Source organism: Heterodontus francisci, chromosome 19, assembly GCF_036365525.1.
Source record: "Heterodontus francisci isolate sHetFra1 chromosome 19, sHetFra1.hap1, whole genome shotgun sequence".
Taxonomy (NCBI): Eukaryota; Metazoa; Chordata; class Chondrichthyes; order Heterodontiformes; family Heterodontidae; genus Heterodontus; species Heterodontus francisci.
Window position 1 is genome coordinate 56995536 of NC_090389.1, and position 23038 is coordinate 57018573.

Genomic DNA, 23038 nt, shown 5'->3' on the forward strand with positions numbered 1-23038 from the left:
CCAAGTGAGCCAAGTGGACACATATTTAATGGTGTGGATTTCTCAGTAGCTTGATTTTGAGATTCGTTTGCCTGGCGTTTTGTGTGTGTTGGACATCCATGCGATCAAAAAAAATAAATCACTACAAAGGAAAAGCAAGTGCTCCTGTTAAATTTTCTTTGATCTATTTTGTTTCTGTCATTTTGCCATGGACAGACTTGGGAGAAGTAGCAATCCCATCCCCCTCACTATCCTCATTTACCATAGTAGTGGGTGCTAAAAATACAGAAAGCCAAAAAAATTGACTGGAGAACAAAGATTTTGTCATTAATAATATGCAAATATTTGTTAAGGCTGAGTGTAATACTGCTTTCCCGTGGGTGGCGAGGGGAAATGGGTGGGTACTAAAAATAGTAATGTGACTAAAATTGGGTAGCAATGAATTTTTCTCAATTGTTTTTTCGAAAAGCAGAAATATATCTTAGGGTGGAGTATAATACTGTAGCGCTACCTCTACTTCACTGCCAACCCACGCCCTGTAACTGTGTCAAAACTTCAACCAGGGAGAATAAAAGGCGACTGCAGCTTGTGAAGACATGCGATTTTAAAACAAGTAGACGGTAGTATATTGTCAAATTTTACTGCCAGTTTGCTCTGAATCAGAACTATAGCGGCCGTAAGAAAACTGCAAGTACAATTAGTAATGCACAACGTGAATGAATATAGTAAAAATAAATAAAAAAGACCGAGGTCAGAATGAAAGTGTTGAAGTGGAAATGTGACTGTCTCTTTAAATTTCCTGGCTGGATGGTGTCGTTCCAGCCAATTGTAGAGAAGGTGTAGAATGCTGGGAATGTTAAGTCAAGCCTGGCTGGGATAAGCTGAATGGTGAAGGACTGAGGAGGGATTCCCGAGGTAAAAAGAATTCTCTGAAGAACCGGTTCTTATTTTGAGCTCGTTTTTTTCTCTCTCTCAAGGGGATGACCGCATTCGGGTTCAATGCGGCTATTGCCGAGTGTCTTTTAAGCAGCAGAGTCCTGGTGTGCCACATAGCTGTGGGGTTTTTACATTTTGAATTTGGCTTGTAGTGTGAGGAGACAGATGCAATGATTGGAGGTGAGCGACTGGCTTTCATTATTGCAGCTTCAAGGGAAGGCGAGACATCTTTTGTAAATCAAGGCAGCGGGAACGTGACATTTTGCTGGTGTGTTAAATACAAATTTATCAACGTTTAAGTGCGTATTTTCTTTCAACAGAAGGCCTCAAAATGCCTTTTATATTAGATGTACAGTACATTGCTAAGTCAAAATGAAACCAGCAAACGCCCATTGTCAGAATAAATGGTTGGACATCACGGTGCTTTTTAAAATGTATTTGAGATCGCCATTGCTATAATCACTCTTGCTTTTTGAAAAAAAAAACACATTTGCTTCAAAGAAACTAAGGTTTAATCAACGTATTGATTTCTAGGCGGTTTCCTGGGCACAGCCCTCTCTACCTAGTATGGTGTTTGATGGGTCCGCGGAATCTGCTGCTTCTACATATGGATGGTGAGGGATATTTTGATTGACGTTTCATGGACAATTCAGCAAGTTAAAAATTAGAGATCTAGTTTGTTTTGACCAATCGACGAGGTCGGGGTGGGCCGATGTTAAGTTTGGCTGCAATCTGGGTTTCGAGTGAGTCCTCTCTTTTTGAAAAAAGCATTCCAGACAATATTGGCGTGAACCCATTGAAGGCTTTTTTTTGGGTAACATTTATGGACTGTCATTTCTATATCGTTTAATCGATCAAGACGCTTTGTATTTTATCAAATGTACCTTTAGGTATGTGGGATGTCACATCAAATATGTAAGTCTTTCTCGTGTATAAAAGAGTCGCTGTGTAACATTTTGGTGTGAAAAATATTTCCAAGTCTATTTTTATTAAGTGTTTCACTGACGTGATTTTTTTTCTTAGGCATGTGAATATCTTGTGATGCCACAAGAATGGCTGGCAGTCATTGGGAGTCTGGATGTTCATACTGCATCACTCATGAGAATCATTGATAGTGGTCGCAGACATAGAATTCTATGTTTAAAAAAGGTTATTTCCTTGATTTTTAAACAGCCCAGGTAACTGGTACATAATGACATTGCTTCAGTTGAGACCTGGTACATTATGGGCATGAGACCCACCGCATAACATATGCCACATAATTAAATGCTGCAAGTGCAGTATCTTATAAGCTGTGATACCAAAAACATTTGAATTAAGGTTGTTTACATTGTTGGGATTGTATGTTTTTTTTTAATGTACTGGGATCCAAATTTGAATCCACTCCAGATGGGTAGAATGAATCAGTCTCTTTTTTTTCTAATGGCTGTAAAGCCCTAAAATATGAGCCCGATCAATCACATTCCAGTTCATAGTCACAAATCCACAATACACACCTTTCCATTATTTAGTGCTAATTGCCAGCCTGGCTCAGAGCTTGTTGAAGCTGTGGATACCAGAGGTGGGGCTGTGCGCCATACTGAGTAAAAGAAGCTGTACCTTGTATCTAATTCGTACTTAACTGTCTTGGGAGTATTTTTAACTTTGGGGGCTAGCATGTACAAAAAGGTAAATAATAATCAACATCGCACCACTGCTGGTAAGCTCAAAATTCACTTGAAAATATTTGCATAAAATCTACCACACAGCGCCACATATATCTGTAACCAAGGCAACATTGTGTGCACTGCTGTCACAGCCCAACATATTCCTGAAAATTGCAATGGTGAGCTCTCACTTTTGCCACGCAACTTGAACCTTCTGTTAAAACAATGCTGCAAGGCACGAAAAAGATGAGCTAGCTTTTTTTGAAAAATAAGTAACTGCAGAAGTATATGACGCTGGAAAATTAATAATACTAACTCTGGCCCATGAAAACTTCCCAATTCATAAAGCAATATTTGTTTGCACTAGAGTGCTGACTTGGGTTGCATTAGAGTGCTAAAGTGGAAGTTTGGTAACTGAGGAAGTTCGGTGAGGAGGGAGCGAGGAGCTCCTTTCATTTCCTACCTGTCCTCAGAGTGAGGGGAACCGAGATCTTCCAAAGAGCACAGCTGACTGGTGAGTAAGTCCTGGTGGGTATTTTTCAAAGTGTATTGAATTGTAAGTCATTGTTTTAGCAAGACTTAATTGTTTTTTTAAATTATAATCTTCTATAGTTTTACATTTAAAGGGTTTAGTCATGGCAGGAGAGCTTGTTGGCATGGCATGGTTTAGTCATGGCAGTTGCTCCTCTTGCTGCATGTGGGAATCCGGGAACATTTCCAGTCCCCGGGATCAGCATGTGTGCAGGAAGTGTATCCAGCTGCAGCTCCTGGAAGCTCTGGTTTCAGAGCTGGAACGGCGGCTGGAAATACTGTGGAGCATCCGCGAGTCTGAGAGGATCGTGGATAGCACATACAGAGAGGTGGTCACACTGCAGCTGAAGGGACTTGAAGGAAGGGAATGGGTGACCACCAGGCAGTCCAAGAGAAACAGGCAGGTAGTTCAGGAGTCCCCTGGGGTCCCGCTTGCAAATCGGTATTCCATTTTGGAGGCTGATGAGGCTGGTTCCTCCAGGGAGTGTGGACAGAGCCAAGCTTCTGGCACCGTAAGCAGTCTGTCTGCACAGGAAGGGGGAAAGAGAGGAAGAGCAATAGTAATAGGGGATTCTATAATCTGGGGAACAGGTGCTACTGTGGCCATCAATGTGACTCCAGGATGATGTGTTGCCTCCCTGGTGCCAGGGTCCGGGATGTCACTGAATGGCTGCAGGGCATCCTGAAGGGGGAGGGTGATAAGGCAGAGGTCATGGTAGATGTTGGTACCAATGGCATAGGTAAAAAGAGGGATGAGGTCTTGCATCAAGAATTCAGGGAGTTCGGCAGTAGACTAAAAAGCAGGACCTCTCTAGTTGTAATCTCTGGATTACTCCCAGTGCCACGTGCTAGCGAGTATAGAAATAGGAGAATAGCACAGATGAATGCGTGGCTTAAGAATTGGTGCAGGAGGGAGGGCTTTAGATTCTTGGACCACTGGGACCGTTTCTGGGGAAGGTGGGACCTGTACAAGCGGGACGATCTACATCTGAACCAGAGGGGGACTAACATCCTTGCTGTTGGGTTTGCTAGTGCTGTTGGGAGGAGTTTAAACTAATTTGGCAGGGGGAGGGGACGCAGACTCCTAGCAGAATAGGGACACAGCTAAGCACAGGAAAGCAAACAAGTCAGAGGTAATACAGCGGAAGTAAGTTTCAAGGGAGTAAGACCAGGATGGAAGGCCTCTACTTTAATGCCAGGAGTATTGCAGGTAAAACGGATGAGTTAAGGGCAATGATTGACACGTGGAATTGTGATAAAGTAGCCATCACAGAGACATGGTTGAGGGAGGGGCAGGATTGGCAGCTCAATATCCCGGGATATAGAATCTTCAGGGGAGGGGGTAAAAGAGGAGGGGGTATTGCAATATTAGTTAAGGAGTCAGTTACTGCAGTAAGGAGAGATGATATCTTGGAGGGGGCATCAAATGAAGCTTTATGGGTAGAGTTTAGGAATAAAAAAGGGACAGCCACATTGCTAGTTGTTTATTATAGGCCCCCAGATAGTCCGCGGGAAATTGAGGAGCAAACGTGTGCAATTTGCAGAGATGTGTAAAAATAATCGAGTCATTATATTAGGTGATTTCAACTTTCCCAACATTAATTGGGATAGTTATCGTGTTAAGGGCTGAGGTGGAGTGGAGTTCTTAAAATGTATACACGAGAACTTTTTAGCTCAATATTTAGAGGATCCAACAAGGGAGGGTGCAGTGTTGGACCTAATTCTGGGGAATGAAACCGGACAGGTGGTTGATGTGTTGGTGGGGGAGCATTTTGGTGATAGCGACCATAACATGGTACAATTTAAGCTTGTTATGGAGAAAGAAATAGACAAGTTGCAAAAAAAGGTTTTGGATTGGGGGAGAGCAAATTTTAGTAAAATAAAGCAGGATCTGGCCAAGGTAGACTGGAAAGAGTGACTTGTTGGGAAATCTACAGAAGAGCAGTGGGGGGCATTCAAAAAGGAAATGGGGAGGGTACAGGCCCAACATGTTCCTTCTAGGGTAATAGGTAGGAACAACAAGCCCAGAGAACCATGGATAACCAGAAACATTCAGAATATGATGAGAAGGAGAAGAGAGGCTTTCAGCAAATACAAGGAGAGCAAATCAATGGAAGCATTAGTGGAATACAGAAAGTGTAGGATGGAGCTTAAGAAAGCAATTAGGAGAGCAAAGAGGGGATATGAGAAAGCTCTGGCTGGTAAAAGTAGGGAAAATCCCAAGATATTCTATAAGTATATCAATGGGAAGAGGATAACCAGGGATAGAGTAGGACCCATTAGGGACCAAGGGGGAAATTTGTGGGTGGAGCCAGAGGACATTGGTAGGGTGTTGAATGAATACTTCACATCTGTCTTCACCCAAGAGAATGAGGATGTAGATATGGAACTTAGAGAGAGAGACTGTGAGGTTCTTGAGCAAATTGTCATAGGGAGTGACAAGGTATTGGAGGTTTTGGAAGGCTTAAAAGTGGACAGATCTCTAGGTCCGGACGATTTGTGTCCCAGGATGCTGTGGGAGGCGAGGGTGGAGATTGCAGGGCTCTGACCCTAATTTTTAATTCCTCTCTGGCCACAGGGGAGGTGCCAAAGGATTGGAGAACAGCTAATGTGGTCCCACTATTTAAGAAAGGTTGTAGAGATAAGCCAGGGAAATACAGACCAGTGAGTCTCACGTCAGTGGTAGGGAAACTATTGGAGAAAATTCTGAAGGAGAGAATCTATCTCCATTTGGAGAGGCAAAATTTGATTAGGAATAGTCAGCATAGCTTTGTCAGAGGGAGGTCATGCCTAATAAATTCTATTGAATTTTTTGAGCATGTGACCAGGTGTGTAGATGAGGGTAGTGCAGTTGATGTAGTTTACATGGATTTCAGCAAAGCCTTTGACAAGGTCCCACATGGGAGACTTATCAAGAAAGCAAATGCACATGGGATACATGGTAACTTGATAAGGTGGATTCAAAATTGGCTTAGCTGTAGGAGACAGAGAGTGATGACAGACGGCTGTTTTAGTGACTGGAAGCCAGTGTCCAGTGGCGTACCACAGGGATCTGTGCTGGGTCCTCTATTGTTTGTCATTTATATAAACGACATAGATGACTATGTGGGGGGTAGGATCAGTAAGTTCGCGGATGACACAAAGATGTGGTTAACAGTGAGGTGGAGTTTCTTGGGTTACAGGAAGATATAGACGGGATGGTAAAATGGGCAGAAAAGTGGCAGATGGAATTTAATGCTGAAAAGTGTGAGGTGATACACTTTGGAAGGAGTAATGTGACACGGAAGTATTCAATGAATGGCCTGACACTGGGAAGTTCCGAGGAACAAAGGGACCTTGGCGTGTTTGTCCGTAGATCTCTGAAGGGAGAAGGGCAGGTTAATAGGGTGGTGAAAAAGGCATATGGGACACTTGCCTTTATCAATCGAGGCATAGATTACAAAAGCAGGGAGGTCATGTTGGAGTTGTACAGAACTTTGGTAAGGCCACAGCTGGAGTACTGTGTGCAATTCTGGTCGCCACATTATAGGAAGGATGTGATTGCACTGGAGGGGGTGCAGAGGCGATTCACCAGGCTGTTGCCTGGGATGGAACATTTAAGATATGAAGAGAGGTTGGATAGGCTTGGGTTGTTTTCGCTGGAGCAGAGAAGACTGAGGGGTGACCTGATCGAGGTGTACAAGATTATGAGGGGCATGGACAGGGTGGATAGGGAGCAGCTGTTCCCCTCAGTTGAAGGGTCAGTTACGAGGGGTCACAAGTTTAAGGTGAGGGGAGGGAGGTTTAAGGGAGACTTGTGGAAGAACCTTTTTACCCAGAGGGTGGTGACGGTCTGGAATGCCCTGCCTGGAAGGGTGGTAGATGCAAGTTGCCTCACATCCTTTAAAAAGTACCTGGATGAGCACTTGGCACGTCATAACATTCAAGGTTATGGGCCAAGTGCTGGCAAATAGGATTAGGTAGACAGGTCAGGTGTTTTAATGCATCGGTGCAGACTCCATGGGCCGAAGGGCCTCTTCTGCACTGTATTATTCTGTGATTCTGTGAATATCACTGAAAACACAATCATATAAAAATGTATCAAATGACAAATCCATTGACATCTGCATAAAGTGATAAATAATTGTGGATGCAGGTGGTGCATAATCAAACTGTACCATCTAGATTTGTACTTGCAAGCATTTATTCCCACCACCAGCTGAACTTTGTGTTGTCCGAGAGATGCTGCAAGGAAGCGAAACATATTTTTCAAAGTGGAAGAGGAAAAGTCCGTTAAATATGAGTCATCCTTTGCTGGTTACAAAGTGGGATCAATGGAAGCCTAGGATCATATTGTGTATCTTCCTCTTGGAGAAATATTACACGGTGGAGGGACACTGAAGAGGATGGGGTAAGAAATAACAGCAAAAAGGTGGTAGGCTTGAACAGGAACCATTCACAAACTGAGATTGGATTGGCTTATAGTCTTGATTTTATGTTACCGATAGAAGGCGAGTAAGAATGATGTGAAGTAACTTGCCCACTGACATATATTTTACTGGCCCCTCACATGGAGAATTACCTGACATTCTTCTATTTGTGTGTTATTCAGAAATGATAGCTAATGATTTCCCAGACGGTTGTGTGTAAAAGCAGAAAATGATTTTATAAGGACAGTTAATTTAACATCAGTGGTGGGTAAGGTTTTAGAAAATATAATCGGGGAAAATATCAACAGACATGTCGAGAGGTTTGAGTTAATTAAGGATGGTCAGTATGGATTTGAAAAAGGCAGAGCATGCTGGACAAGCCTAATTGATTTTTTTGATGAAGTAACAAGGTTGATGAATGAAATGTGGTGGATGTTTATATGGATTTTAGGAAACCATTTGATAAGGTACCACATAAAAAGTGGGTTAAGAAAATTGAAGCTCATGGAATAGGAGGATCAGTGTCCAATTGGATCAAAAAAATTTGGCTTATGGATAGAAAACAGCGAGTCATAGAAAATGGTTGTTTTTCCGACTGGAGGGTGATAGACAATGGTGTTCCTCAAGGGTCAGTACTAGGACCACTGCATATGGATCTTGGAATAGAGTATAGAATCTCAGAATTTGCTGACCCCACTGAACTTGGAGGTGTAGCAGACAGTGAGGATAATGTGAACTGCCTGCAATAGGACATACATAGACTAGCAGAATGGGCAGAGAGGTGGCAGATGGAATTTAATACTGACAAGTGTGAGGTGATGCATTTTAGCAGAAGGAATAGGGAGAGGCAATATATACTTAATGGCATTGTTCTAAAGAGTGTGCGGGAACACAGGAACCTGGGGGTGCATGTGCAACAATCTTTGAAGGTGGCAGGACATATTGAGAGAGTGGTTAGTAAAGCATATGGGATCTCGGGCTTCATAAATAGAGACGTTGAGTACAAAATTAGGGAAGTTATGGTGAACCTCTAAAGCTCTGGTTAGGCCCCAACTGGAGTATTGCATCCAGTTTTGGTCACCACGCTTTAGGAAGGATGTGAGGGTCTGTGAGAGGGTGCAGAAGAGATTTACCAGAATGGTTCCAGGGATGGAGGATTTTAGTTACAAGGTTAGGTTGGAAAAGGTGGGTTTGTTCTCGTTTAGAATAAAGGAGATTGAGGGGAGATTTAATAGAAGTGTATGAGATTATGACAGGCTTAGATAAGTTAGACAAAGAAAAGCTGTTCCCATTAACTAATGGTACAAGGACTTGGGAACACCGATTGAAAATTTTGGGCAAAAGATGCAGGGGGAACATGAAGAACTTTTTTACGCAGCAGGTGGGAATGACCTGGAACTCGCTGTCCACAAGGGTGGTGGAAGCGGAGACAATCAATGACTTAGAGGAAGTTGGATGGCCACCTGAGAGAAATAGACTTGCCGGGCTACGGGGATCGAGCCAGGGAGTGGGACTGACCGCATAGCTCAGTGGAAAGCTGGCATGGACTTAATGGGCCGAATGGTGTCCTACTGTGCCGTAAATTACTCTGTGACTAAGCTATGAAGACAAATAAAATTCTAGGGTTCATCTTGGGCCTCCATGGCTAAATGTAGTTGATCTCGGCTGAGTCAGTGGTTGGGGCACTGCAATTATTCACAGTACTTCCAGTTAGAAAGATAAAGAGGCAACCAATGTTCCCAGCCTTTATTACTATCTACTATTTTGTGTTGGAAAGTTTGTGGATATGTACATGCGTAAGGACAGGATTGGGCTTTGCTGTGGTGGCCTCGCGTTCAGTTGTCTGCTAATAGCTGCTGTGTAGGTTCTTGGATGAAGAATGGCCAAACTACAAGCTGACTGCTTTTGTTTGTGAAACCCCAACCCGGATTCATTTATTGCTTTCAATTGAGGGAGAAAAAATACCTTGCAAGACATTTAGGTGGTCTAAAATTATTTTAAAGCCTGGGGATTTTAAGTCCTGTTGTGAACTGACTGGCAAACCAATTGCTCTCATTGTTAAAGGATGAAATCCAGGACCTTACTTGATTCAGTCAGCACAGAGGATACATTGAACCAACTGCATGTTTGCTATCTTGAAGCAAAATCAACTCATCATGGCACAGAAAAATTGCTGATAAGGGGTGTATCCAGGGATTTTAGTCTTGTATCCAGTGTTCCTTAACTGTAACACTATCTCCTGCCATATGTATCTTAATCTGTTCATTTTCTTTCCACTGTTCTGCTGCTGTTTCTATAGCAGCAAAATTGATATGCCTATGTTTGTGTTGCTAAGGATATCTCTGCTAGTTCAGTGTGTATGGCCAAATGCATTAGGCTGCCTGCATTGAGCAGATCTATCTACTCAAACCCGTGCCATTAGCACTGTGCAAACAGTCACTAGGAGGATTGTATGAGTGCTCCATGGTGTTTGGCTAACATTTTTGTATCATCCTTTCTCTGAGGGAGGTGCCTGGCTTCCACTAAATATTCCTTAGCAGTATGGTTGTGATCAAGAGCTTGCTGTGTAAGGAATCCTTTCATGTACAAAGATGGATAAAATGTGAACAGGAATATTATGTAGTATGTGATTTAAAAAATTTTTTTGTTAAAAATAACTGCAGTTGCTATTAAAGCAGCTGAAAGGTTAATGGAAACAAGGAAACTGATAGCAATGGGAAAAGATTTTAGGAACAGGAGTAGGTAATTCAGCCCATTTGGCCTGTTCTGCCATTGGCTTCGATCATGGCTGATCTGCGCCTCAACCCCATTTTCCCACCTTTTGCTTGATATCCCTTGATGCGTTTACCTAACAAAAATCTATATCTCATTCTTCAAAGTGCCTATTGTCCTAGCATCCACAGCCTTTTGGGAGTGAGAGTTCTAAATTTCTATCACTGTGGAAAAATAGTTTCCTGATTTCACTCTTGAATGGTCCAACTCTAATATCAAGTTTATGTCCCCTTATGTTCTCTGGTAGGGGAAAATATCAGATGTGACCTACCCTTAACAGAGCCTTGTTAATTTTCTCTGACCAGCTCATATTTGTTCAAGTGCTTAGTAACTCTACCCTCAATGATCGATTCAGTAGCTTTCCTGCTGATAAATTAATGGGCTTGTATTTACCTGGTTTCTCTCCCATCCATCTTAAATATTGATGTGCCTTTAGCAAATGTCCAATCTAACGATACAATTCCCAAAGGAAGATGGCTGTGGTTGTTGGAGGTCAATCATCTCAGTCCCAGGACATCACTGCAGGAGTTCCTCAGGGTAGTGTCTGAGGCCCAACCATCTTCAGCTGCTTTATCAATGACCTTCCCTCCATCATAAGGTGAGAAGTGGGGATGTTCGCTGATGGTTGCACAATGTTCAGCACCATTCGTGACTCCTCAGATACTGAAGCAGCCCATGTCTCAAAGCAGCAAGACCTGGACAACATCCAGGCTTGGGCTGATAAGTGGCAAGTAACATTGGCGCCACACAACTGCCAGGCAATGCTCAAAACAAGAGAGAATCTAGCCATCTCCCCTTGACATTCAATTGTATTGCCATCGCTGAATCCCCCACTATCAACATCCTGGGGGTTACTATTGACCAGAAACTGAACTGGACCAGCCACATAAGTACTGTGGCTATAAGAGCAGGTCAGAGGCTGGGAATTCTACAGTGAGTAACTCCCCTTCTGTCTTCCCAATGCCTTTCCAGCATCTACAAGGCACAAGTCAGGAATGTGATGGAATACTGTTCGCTTGCCTGGATGGGTGCAGCTTCAACAACACTCAAGAAACTCGACACCATCCAGGACAAAGCAGCCAGCTTGACTGGCACCCCATCCACCACCTTCAACATTCACTCCCTTCGCCACCAATGCACAGTGGCAGCAGTGTGTACCGTCTACAAGATGCACTGCAGAAACGCACCAAGGTTCCTTTTGACAGCACCTTCCAAACCTGCGACCTCTACCACTGAGAAGGACAAGGGCAGCAGATGTATGGGAACACCATCACCTGCAATTTCCCCTCCAAGCCACTCATCATCCTGACTTGGAGCTATATCGCCGTTCCTTTACTGTCACTGAATCAAAATTCTGCAATTCCCTTCCTAACAGCACTGTTGGTGTACCTAAACACCAAGGACTGCATCAGTTCAAGAAGGCAGCTCACCACCACCTTCTCAAGGGCAATTAGGGATGGGCAATAAATGTTGGCCTAGCCAGCGATGCCCACATCCGATGATCGAATAATCAAAAAAAAATCAAAACACCTTTTGGAAGATTATGACTAACACTTCTGCAATTCTCTGACCTACCTCTTTTCATACCCGAGGGTGGAAGTCATCAGGTTTTGGAGATTTATCTACTTTACGTCCCATTATTTTTTCCATTGGCACTATGTTACTTATATTGAATAAAGTAAGTTCCTCCCCTTGATTTACTTGTTTCTATTGCTGGTGATTTTTTTTTTTGGGGGGTGGGGGTTTTTCACAATAGAGGACAAGTACTTGTTTATGAAAACTGCCATTACCTGTTATCAATTACAGTATCAGCTATGTCTGTCTTTAAGGGGTCCACATCTTCCTTCATCACTCTCTTGCTCTAATAAGCACTAATAAAGTTTTTGTCTTCTCTTATTACAGCTCTTAATATTTTCTTTGTGTGTCTTTTGTTGCTTTCTATATTTTTCCCAGTCTGCTGGATTACCATTTTTTCTTGGCATGGTGTAAGCCATTTCCATCAGTTTTACACTCCAGCTTGCTTCGTGTTAACCATAGTTGCTTGACTGCATAAGTGGAACTTCTCTTTACAAAGTAATTCATTGACTGTAAAGTGCTTTTGGACTTCCTGAAGTCATGAAAGGTGCTACATAAATGCAAGTCTTTTCTTTCTTTTGAGGTATTTTACAGCTGTGTGAACAGTTTCTTCATGATGGACAGGCTATGACCATTTTTTCATATGTTGGTAATCATTGTGCAGATCTGTATCTCAGTACTGTGTTTCCGCTTGCATCCTTTATGTTCTTGAGTGTTGGTATTTGACTGTAGAGTTAAGCTATGTTATGAGTGAAAATTAAAAGTGGAATAACCTCAAGTGTTCTGTGCCTTTTGTCCACATGTTGGACTTTGTTTCAGACTAGCTTGTTCCTGATCTGAATAGTGGTCAGTAGAGTATTAGACCTCTACTGTGTCCCTTGGATTTTGTTTCTAGTTGATATGAAGACCTTCATAACTGGTGTTCACAGGGCTTCTGAGTTCTGAGCATGTTGCTTTTGTAAATACAAGCAATCACTAATGTGGTGCGTTATGTTACATAGCCGAAACAAACTCCTGTTTTCATTAGTGAAAGTTTGAACATACGAACATAGAAATTTGAAGCAGCAGGAAGCCACTTGGCCCCTCGAGCCTGCTGCACCACTCAATAAGATCATGGTTGATCTGATTGTACCCTCAACTCCATGTTTCTCCACCCCCCCTCCCCCAGATAAACTGTATGCAGAAATGAAATAATTCCATTCCTTTTGTGTAACCCACTGGCACTGAATGGAACAGTATTTGCATGTTCAGAGAAAGCGAGTACAAATACCAGAGCAATTTGCTAAGATTGAACTGGGGAGAGGAGATGTTTAAGCACACATGTAAAAGATATTCCTAATTGATTTATGTGCACAGCATCTGAGCCTGATGGATATTCCTCAGGTATGGAAAAAATTCAAATATCTTAGTTGTGTCTTCACCTCTTCAAGTGCAATTTAAAATGTTTATACACTGGGGCCCTGCTATAATGCAGTCCATGGGGACGATATCTTGAAACCACATTATAAGTGAGACAACATTGTGCTGAGGTCCTTTCAAAAGTACCAAGCCAATAGCCGGAATGATGCAGAGCTACATATAAACCGATTTAAAACAGCCTCGTTAAACAGATAAACTAACTAATCTGATGTATATAAACAGACTTCTGGTAATAAAATGAAGACTGTTAATTCAAATAAATTTTATTTCTTGTAACAAAAAAGTGGATATCCATATACAATCAGACTATTTTAAATCCACAGATGGTCAGTTCTCGCTTCTACGGATTGCACAAAGATATTTTGAGACCAAATCGTAGTCCATTTATTGAAAGGATGAAGGTGTTCAAGAAATCAGTAATTTTTAACTGTTTACATCTACCTTTTGCCTCTGTCTTTGCTAGATGTAGGATGTTCTGAAGTTCACTTGCAACAATTGATTTTTCGTTGGCTTCCTACCATCTCAGCAATTCTTCCAGGTAATGGCTGACTGTATGAGATAATGGAAGTGGCTCGCTCTCGGCAGTGGTGGTTTCGTCATCATCCTCTTCAGCTCTCTGGACGTCTAGAGGGTTTGGATCTGTTACTGGACAAAATTTCATCTGTCATCGTCTCAGTTTCTTTGGTCATCGGTATTCAGCCATGCATTGATGTCTTCAGTATCTAGCTCGGCTTCAAGTACGGACCAGCTTTTGTTGAGATCATGGGCATTGAATCCGCAATTCAATTCTCACTTTTTTTGTATTTCTTCCTCCGTAAAGCCTTTGAAATCCTCCTTGTAGTTGCTGTTGGTTTCCATCTCAAATACAGCATCCGGGGCTTGTTTCCAGGATTTTTGATACAGTTGATTATCACTTCTTGCCAGGCACAGCCGCATATGTTGATTCCGTCATTCATGTTGAGTTTCTTCAGGCAAGCTGTCACTTCGGCCTTTCTGTCTACTATTCTCTTGGTCAATTCTCTTCGAATAGTTACGTTTGAAGGTCGAATATGATGCCTTTGTTAAGGGATTGAATTTTCGGAGTTGTGATTTTCAGCAGATACACATGTTTGTTCCAATTTTGTTACCAGGTTCTCTAGGGGTGGGTTTGCAGGGCACTTGTCAACAGCAAGTTAGCCACCTTCAGTAGTTTGATATGTCCGAGATGTTTTCTGACAATTGGTACGAATTCATGATGGAACCAGCCTTTGAAAATTGATGAAGTCATCCAGGCTTTGATGCTACTTGAGTATTGACATGGTAGTGATTTTTAGATTTAGATGATGGATGCAGCGTGGTTTGGCAAATTTTCCAATGATGAGTGGAGTCAACTTGTGTAAACCAGTTTTGTGTGGAAAAGGAGGACTGTCAACCTTGTCTTTTATCTGTTTAAATCAGGATGTTTTTGTCATTTCTTGTCGCTAGTGTCTTCTCTGGTAACATTGTGTAGTATAGGGCCGTCTTGTCGTAGTTTTTTTTTCTTTGTATCCTCCTTCATCTAAAATCTTCTTTTAATTTGGTGGGAAATGATATTGCGGCTGGCTCGTCCGCAGACTGTTGTTCTCCTCTTATAGTAACTTGTGAAATGGCGTGCCAGTTCTTGAATCTTGCGAACCATCCTTTGCTGGCTTCAAAATGTACTGGGAGGCTGGTACAGGAATTTTCATTCGTTTGGTGGCAAAACTTCTTAACCTAAGCTTGAATAACAGGATCAGGGTTTGCCCTCAGCTCTGTACTGGATAAACCATGTGTATACATGGTTTTGTTGGAATTTTGGGCCTTTTCTTTTCTTTCTCTCTCTTTCTCCTTTTTCTCTCTTTCTTTCTTTCTCCTTTTTCTCTCTTTCTTTCTTTCTCCTTTTTCTCTCTTTCTTTCTTTCTCCTTTTTCTCTCTTTCTTTCTTTCTCCTTTTTCTCTCTTTCTTTCTTTCTCCTTTTTCTCTCTTTCTTTCTTTCTCCTTTTTCTCTCTTTCTTTCTTTCTCCTTTTTCTCTCTTTCTTTCTTTCTCCTTTTTCTCTCTTTCTTTCTTTCTCCTTTTTCTCTCTTTCTTTCTTTCTCCTTTTTCTCTCTTTCTTTCTTTCTCCTTTTTCTCTCTTTCTTTCTTTCTCCTTTTTCTCTCTTTCTTTCTTTCTCCTTTTTCTCTCTTTCTTTCTTTCTCCTTTTTCTCTCTTTCTTTCTTTCTCCTTTTTCTCTCTTTCTTTCTTTCTCCTTTTTCTCTCTTTCTTTCTTTCTCCTTTTTCTCTCTTTCTTTCTTTCTCCTTTTTCTCTCTTTCTTTCTTTCTCCTTTTTCTCTCTTTCTTTCTTTCTCCTTTTTCTCTCTTTCTTTCTTTCTCCTTTTTCTCTCTTTCTTTCTTTCTCCTTTTTCTCTCTTTCTTTCTTTCTCCTTTTTCTCTCTTTCTTTCTTTCTCCTTTTTCTCTCTTTCTTTCTTTCTCCTTTTTCTCTCTTTCTTTCTTTCTCCTTTTTCTCTCTTTCTTTCTTTCTCCTTTTTTTCTCTCTTTCTTTCTTTCTCCTTTTTTTCTCTCTTTCTTTCTTTCTCCTTTTTTTCTCTCTTTCTCCTTTTTCTCTTTCTTTCTCCTTTTTCTCTTTCTTTCTCCTTTTTCTCTTTCTTTCTCCTTTTTCTCTTTCTTTCTTTCTTTCTCCTTTTTCCTTTTTCTTTCTCTCTCTCTCTCTCTCCTTTCCTCCATATAAAATCTCCTACCCACATACATGACTACCCCATCAATCTTGTCATCTCACGTGGCCTTGCCACTCCTATAGATACTATCACTGTTAGGACTACAAGATGGCTCCTGTGCTGGAAGCTCCCTAGGAAGCTCCCTTGCTGTTCAACTCTATCCATGGCCATCTGCTCCCATCCCTAACGTTTTCTCCCCCAATCTGCCCTCTTAAACTGTTTAAATTCCCCTGGCTCTTTAAATCAGTTCATTTTAGCCCTATCTAAAAGTTAACAGTTAGTTTAGTGTATGTTACCTGGGCCCACTGCCCTCCCCCAGCCACACCTGCTCTTTGTTTTCTCAATGAAATTGATCCGGATGAAACTGACGAGCACAGCTGCCGATACTTCAATCTCCGATCCTGCTGTCTTCACAGTCCAGAGTGTCTGCAGCCACGGCATGCGGTAAGTCCATTGAGGTGAAGAAGGAGCTGCGGGACCCGAGAGAAGTCCTGAGAAAAGGTGCCCCGAACACCCAAAACATCCACGAACGGCCCCCCCGGCCGCAACTTCAAAGCGCCCGCGGGAGATGGCTCGGAGAGCATCTGCAGCGCACTGTCGGCAATGCTGCATGCCTTTATTTAAACCACTGCAAAAAAAAAAAACCCTTAGCAAATGTAATCACCTCTAAGTCTGCCAAATGATGCTTCACCTCCCGAAGGACGTGGATGAGCTTTCCGGACGTCGATGGTGGGCACTGAGGAAATGGCTTATTACCTGCACCAGATTCCACCCCCCCTCCCCCCCCTTTACCCCCCCCCACCCCCGTCCCCTTCCCTGCTCCACCCTCTCAGCTCACCCCCTCACAACCCCGTCCCAGCCCGCCCCCCCCTCGCACCATCTTCACCCCCCACCCCCTCCCTCTACCCCTCCCCCTTGCATCCCCTCCTCCCACCGGCACCATCCTACACCTGTGTAGGGGCCCCAACAACCCCACTGCCTTGTGGGCGTCTCGGGAGAGACCAAGGCTAAGGGAGTAAACCCTAACAGAAAATCCGGAGCGGAACCCCGTAGGCGGTCATGTGTCACCTTTGGCATGTTTCCGGCAGTTCCTGCAGCCATACTGGTGCCAAACGTCGTGTCCTGCACTCCTTTGGACCCCACCAGAAAGGCCGAGAGGGGGGTTTTGACGACTGGGCAACTCTCAACCTCCATAAATTTGCCCAGGCGTGCGCCATGGAGAGGTCACTCCATAGTTGCCTCACAGCGACTGAAACAACACGGAAGGCAGCAGTTACGGGTTATAAGTCCAGATAAATTGGCGTAGAAATTGGGCGCCACGGGTTGCCTTTGTCGGTGGGAGAGGTCATTGCACCTCACTGGACAGCTACCGCCCGCCTCAAACCGGGCAGCCCCCGGTCAATAAGGTTCTGTCCCGCCACAGTCTGCCTGCTTCAATGGGTGCTTGGAGCTCAGGGTCATTGCCCGAAAGGTGGACTGATACACCGCACCAAACAACATGAAAAAAGGAAAGAAGGTACCAGCCCTTCGCTTTGCAAGCTGGAACGTCAGAACTATGTGTCCTGGCCTGTCGGAAGACCTTACACAAATCAACGATTCTCGGAAGACCGCCATCATTAACAACGAGCTCAGTAGACTCAATGTGGACATTGCAGCACTTCAGGAGACTCGCCTCCCCGCGAGTGGCTCTCTAGCAGAGCAAGACTACACCTTCTTCTGGCAGGGCAGGGATCCTGAAGAACCAAGACAGCATGGAGTGGGCTTCGCCATCAGAAACTCCTTGCTCAGCATGATAGAGCCTCCCTCAAATGGCTCGGAACGCATACTGTCCATCCGACTGCTCACCACCTCTGGTCCAGTACACCTACTCAGCATCTATGCTCCAACACTCTGTTCCGCACCTGAAGCTAAAGACCAGTTCTATGAACAACTCCATAACATCATTAGCAGCATCCCCAACACCGAACACCTATTCCTGCTGGGGGACTTTAATGCCAGGGTTGGGGCCGACCATGACTCATGGCCCTCCTGCCTTGGGCGCTATGGCGTTGGAAGGATGAATGAGAACGGGCAGAGACTGCTTGAGTTGTGTACCTATCATAACCTCTGCATCACCAACTCGTTCTTTCACACTAAACCCTGTCACCAGGTTTCATGGAGGCACCCAAGATCACGTCGTTGGCACCAGCTAGACCTCATTGTCACAAGGCGAGCCGCCTTAAACAGTGTTCAAATCACACGCAGCTTCCACAGTGCGGACTGCGACACTGACCACTCCCTGGTGTGCAGCAAGGTTAGACTCAGACCAAAGAAGTTGCATCATTCCAAGCAGAAGGGCCGCCCGCGCATCAACACGAGCAGAATTTCTCACCCACAGCTGTTACAAAAATTTCTAAATTCACTTGTAACAGCCCTTCAAAACACTCCCACAGGGGATGCTGAGACCAAGTGGGCCCACATCAGAGACGCCATCTATGAGTCAGCTTTGACCACCTACGGCAAAAGTGCGAAGAGAAATGCAGACTGGTTTCAATCTCATAATGAAGAGCTGGAACCTGTCATAGCCGCTAAGCGCATTGCACTTTTGAACTACAAGAAAGCCCCCAGCGAGTTAACATCCGCAGCACTTAAAGCAGCCAGAAGTACTGCACAAAGAACAGCTAGGCGTTGCGCAAACGACTACTGGCAACACCTATGCAGTCATATTCAGCTGGCCTCAGACACCGGAAACATCAGAGGAATGTATGATGGCATGAAGAGAGCTCTTGGGCCAACCATCAAGAAGATCACCCCCCTCAAATCTAAATCGGGGGACATAATCACTGACCAACGCAAACAGATGGACCGCTGGGTTGAGCACTACCTAGAACTGTACTCCAGGGAGAATGCTGTCACTGAGACTGCCCTCAATGCAGCCCAGCCTCTACCAGTCATGGATGAGCTGGACATACAGCCAACCAAATCGGAACTCAGTGATGCCATTGATTCCCTAGCCAGCGGAACAGCCCCTGGGAAGGACAGCATTACCCCTGAAATAATCAAGAGTGCCAAGCCTGCTATACTCTCAGCACTACATGAACTGCTATGCCTGTGCTGGGACGAGGGAGCAGTACCCCAGGACATGCGCGATGCCAACATCATCACCCTCTATAAAAACAAAGGTGACCGCGGTGACTGCAACAACTACCGTGGAATCTCCCTGCTCAGCATAGTGGGGAAAGTCTTTGCTCGAGTCGCTCTGAACAGGCTCCAGAAGCTGGCCGAGCGCGTCTACCCTGAGGCACAGTGTGGCTTTCGTGCAGAGAGATCGACTATTGACATGCTGTTCTCCCTTCGTCAGATACAGGAGAAATGCCGTGAACAGCAGATGCCCCTCTACATTGCTTTCATTGATCTCACCAAAGCCTTTGACCTCGTCAGCAGACGTGGTCTCTTCAGACTACTAGAAAAGATCGGATGTCCACCAAAGCTACTAAGTATCATCACCTCATTCCATGACAATATGAAAGGCACAATTCAACATGGTGGCTCCTCATCAGAGCCCTTTCCTATCCTGAGTGGTGTGAAACAGGGCTGTGTTCTCGCACCCACACTTTTTGGGATTTTCTTCTCCCTGCTGCTTTCACATGCGTTCAAATCCTCTGAAGAAGGAATTTTCCTCCACACAAGATCAGGGGGCAGGTTGTTCAACCTTGCCCGTCTAAGAGCGAAGTCCAAAGTACGGAAAGTCCTCATCAGAGAACTCCTCTTTGCTGACGATGCTGCTTTAACATCTCACACTGAAGAATGCCTGCAGAGTCTCATCAACAGGTTTGCGTCTGCCTGCAATGAATTTGGCCTAACCATCAGCCTCAAGAAAACGAACATCATGGGGCAGGATGTCAGAAATGCTCCATCCATCAATATTGGCGACCACGCTCTGGAAGTGGTTCAAGAGTTCACCTACCTAGGCTCAACTATCACCAGTAACCTGTCTCTAGATGCAGAAATCAACAAGCGCATGGGTAAGGCTTCCACTGCTATGTCCAGACTGGCCAAGAGAGTGTGGGAAAATGGCGCACTGACACGGAACACAAAAGTCCGAGTGTATCAGGCCTGTGTCCTCAGTACCTTGCTCTACGGCAGCGAGGCCTGGACAACGTATGCCAGCCAAGAGCGACGTCTCAATTCATTCCATCTTCGCTGCCTTCGGAGAATACTTGGCATCAGGTGGCAGGACCATATCTCCAACACAGAAGTCCTTGAAGCGGCCAACACCCCCAGCTTATACACACTACTGAGTCAGCGGCGCTTGAGATGGCTTGGCCATGTGAGCCGCATGGAAGATGGCAGGATCCCCAAAGACACATTGTACAGCGAGCTCGCCACTGGTATCAGACCCACCGGCCGTCCATGTCTCCGTTATAAAGACGTCTGCAAACGCGACATGAAATCCTGTGACATTGATCACAAGTCGTGGGAGTCAGTTGCCAGCATTCGCCAGAGCTGGCGGGCAGCCATAAAGACAGGGCTAAATTGTGGCGAGTCGAAGAGACTTAGTAGTTGGCAGGAAAAAAGACAGAGGCGCAAGGGGAGAGCCAACTGTGCAACAGCCCCAACAAACAAATTTCTCTGCAGCACCTGTGGAAGAGCCTGTCACTCCAGAATTGGCCTTTATAGCCACTCCAGGCGCTGCTTCACAAACCACTGACCACCTCCAGGCGCGTATCCATTGTCTCTCGAGATAAGGAGGCCCAAAAGAAAAAAAAAGAATAGGACTATCTCTGATCACTTTCTTTTGTTACTCCCTACCAACATTTTCCCTCCCCGCTCACAAGCTCACTTCTTTCTGTCTGTCCCTGAAAAGAACTCTTTCCTTGAGTCACTTATCACTGCATACTCAAATTCTTAACTATCTAAGCCTTTGGCCTTTAACTCATAATGATACCTCAGCAGCTATTGATTTGCTAAATCGCACCGTCTCCACCATCTTTGCCCTTTGGCTCCACTAGAGCTTTTCCTCTTTCTCACTCTAATCATTCCCCCGATTTATTTGTCATCTCTGCTCTCTTGAGCCCAAGGGACACAAACTTGAATGTCTTTGGCGAACAATATTTTTAAAATTTGTTTATGGGATGTGGGCGTCACTGGCTAGGCCAGCATTTATTGCCCATCCCTAATTGCCCTTGAAAAGGTGGTGGTGAGCTGCCTTCTTGAACCGCTGAAGTCTATGGGGTGTAGGTAGTAGTGTAGGCTGTTGGGAAGGGAGTTCCAGGATTTTGACCCAGTGACAGTGAAGGGGTGGTGATATAGTTCCAAGTCAGCATAGTGTGTGGCTTGGAGGGCAAGTGCAGGTGGTGGTGTTGCCCTTGCCCTTCTAGGTGGTAGAGGTCACCGGTTTGGAAAGTGCTGTCTGTGTAGCCTTGGTGCATTTCTGCAGTGCATCTTGTAGATGGTACACACACTGCTACCATTGTGTGTTGGTGGAGGGAATGTTGAAGATGGTGGATGGGGTGCGAATCAAGCGAGCTGCTTTGTCCTGGATGGTGTCGAGCTTCTTGAGTAGTGTCGGAGTTGCACCTATCCAGGCAAGTGGGGAGTATTCCATCACGCTCCTGACTTGTGCCTTGTAGATGGTGGACAGACATTGGGGTGTCAGGAGGTGAGTTACATGCCACAGAATTCCCAGCCTCTGACCTGCTCTTGTAGCCACAGCATCTATATGGCTGTTCGAGTTCAGTTTCTGGTCAAGGTGACCCCCCAGGATGTTTGTGAGGGATTCAGCGATGGTCGTACCATTGAATGTCCAGGGGAGATGGTCAGATTCTCTCTTGGAGATGGTTATTGCGTGGCATGAATCTTACTTGTCACTTATCAGTCCAAGCCTGGATGTTGTCCAGGTCTTGCTGCATATGAAAATGGGGTGCTTCAGTGTCATGAATGGTGCTGAACATTGTGCAAACAGCAGCGAACATCCCCACTTCTGACCTTGTGATGGAGGGAAGGTCACTGATGAAGCTGCTGAAGATGGTTAGGCCTAGGACACTACCTTGAGGAACTCCAGCAGTGATGTCCTGGGACTGAGATGTTTGACCTTCACCAACCACAACCACCTTCCTTTGTGCTAGGTATGACTCCAACCAGTGGAGAGTTTTCCCCCTGATTCCCATTGATTCCAGTTTTTCTAGGGCTCCTTGATGCTATACTCTGTCAAATGCTGCCTTGATGTCAAGGGCAGTCACTTTCGCTTCACTTATGGAGTTCAGCTCTATGTCCATGTTTGGACCAAAGCTGTAATCAGGTCAGGAGCTGGGTGGCCCTGGTGGAACCCAAACTGAGCGTCAGTAAGCAGGTTAGTGCTGAGCAAGTGCCACTCGATAGCACTGTTGATGACCCCTTCCCTCACTTTGCTGCTGATTGAGTGTAGACTGATAGGACAGTAATTGGCCAGTTTGGATTTGTCCTGCTTTTTGCGCACAGGCCAAACCTGGGCAACTTTCCACATTGCTGGGTAGATGCCAGTGTTGTAGCTGTACTGGAACAGCTTGGCTAGGGGTGTGGCTAGTTCTGGAGCACAGGTCTTCAGTACTATTGTCGGAATGTTGTCAGGGCCCATAGCTTTTGCAGTATCCAGTACCTTCAGCTGTTTCTTGATATCACGTGGAGTGAATTGGATTGGCTGAAGACTGGCATCTGTGATGCTGGGGACCTCAGGAGGAGGCCAAGATGGATCATCCACTCGGCACATCTGGCTGAAGATGGATGCAAATGCTTCAGCCTTGTCCTTTGCACTGATGTGCTGGGCACACTGGTTTAACCATTCATCGCCAGATCTGGCGAGACTACTTAAAGCATTATCAAGCAATGCTCTCCATTTCTCTAACTGCCCACTCTTCAAAGATCATCCAAGAAGGTAAAGATAACACCCAGCTCCCCTTTTCTGCACCACAAACCATCATGTTAAACCAACCTTCCCTCCAATGAGAAGTGCCAGGAGCTCATGGATTTTTTTTTTGTTACAAAAATTGAGACATCGTTCAGCTGCTTCCTGCCCTAACCCTGAGTTCATATCTTTCTTTC

The 23038-nt window shown here is 44.6% G+C and overlaps 1 protein-coding gene across 5 annotated transcripts in view; it reads left to right on the top strand.

Moving 5' to 3' along the window:
- Nucleotides 1-501: 501 nt before the first annotated feature.
- The window catches only part of LOC137380089 (ERC protein 2), a 966513-nt gene continuing 943976 nt past the window's right edge, over nucleotides 502-23038 (top strand). For 2 of the 5 annotated variants that reach the window (XM_068051708.1, XM_068051713.1), the window contains exon 1: nucleotides 502-894. The gene's annotated coding sequence lies outside the window, so the exon portion shown is untranslated. Of the gene's footprint in view, nucleotides 895-1449; nucleotides 1530-1788; nucleotides 1831-23038 lie in introns of those variants that run through there. The other 3 variants (XM_068051709.1, XM_068051711.1, XM_068051712.1) reach the window with 3 other exon arrangements.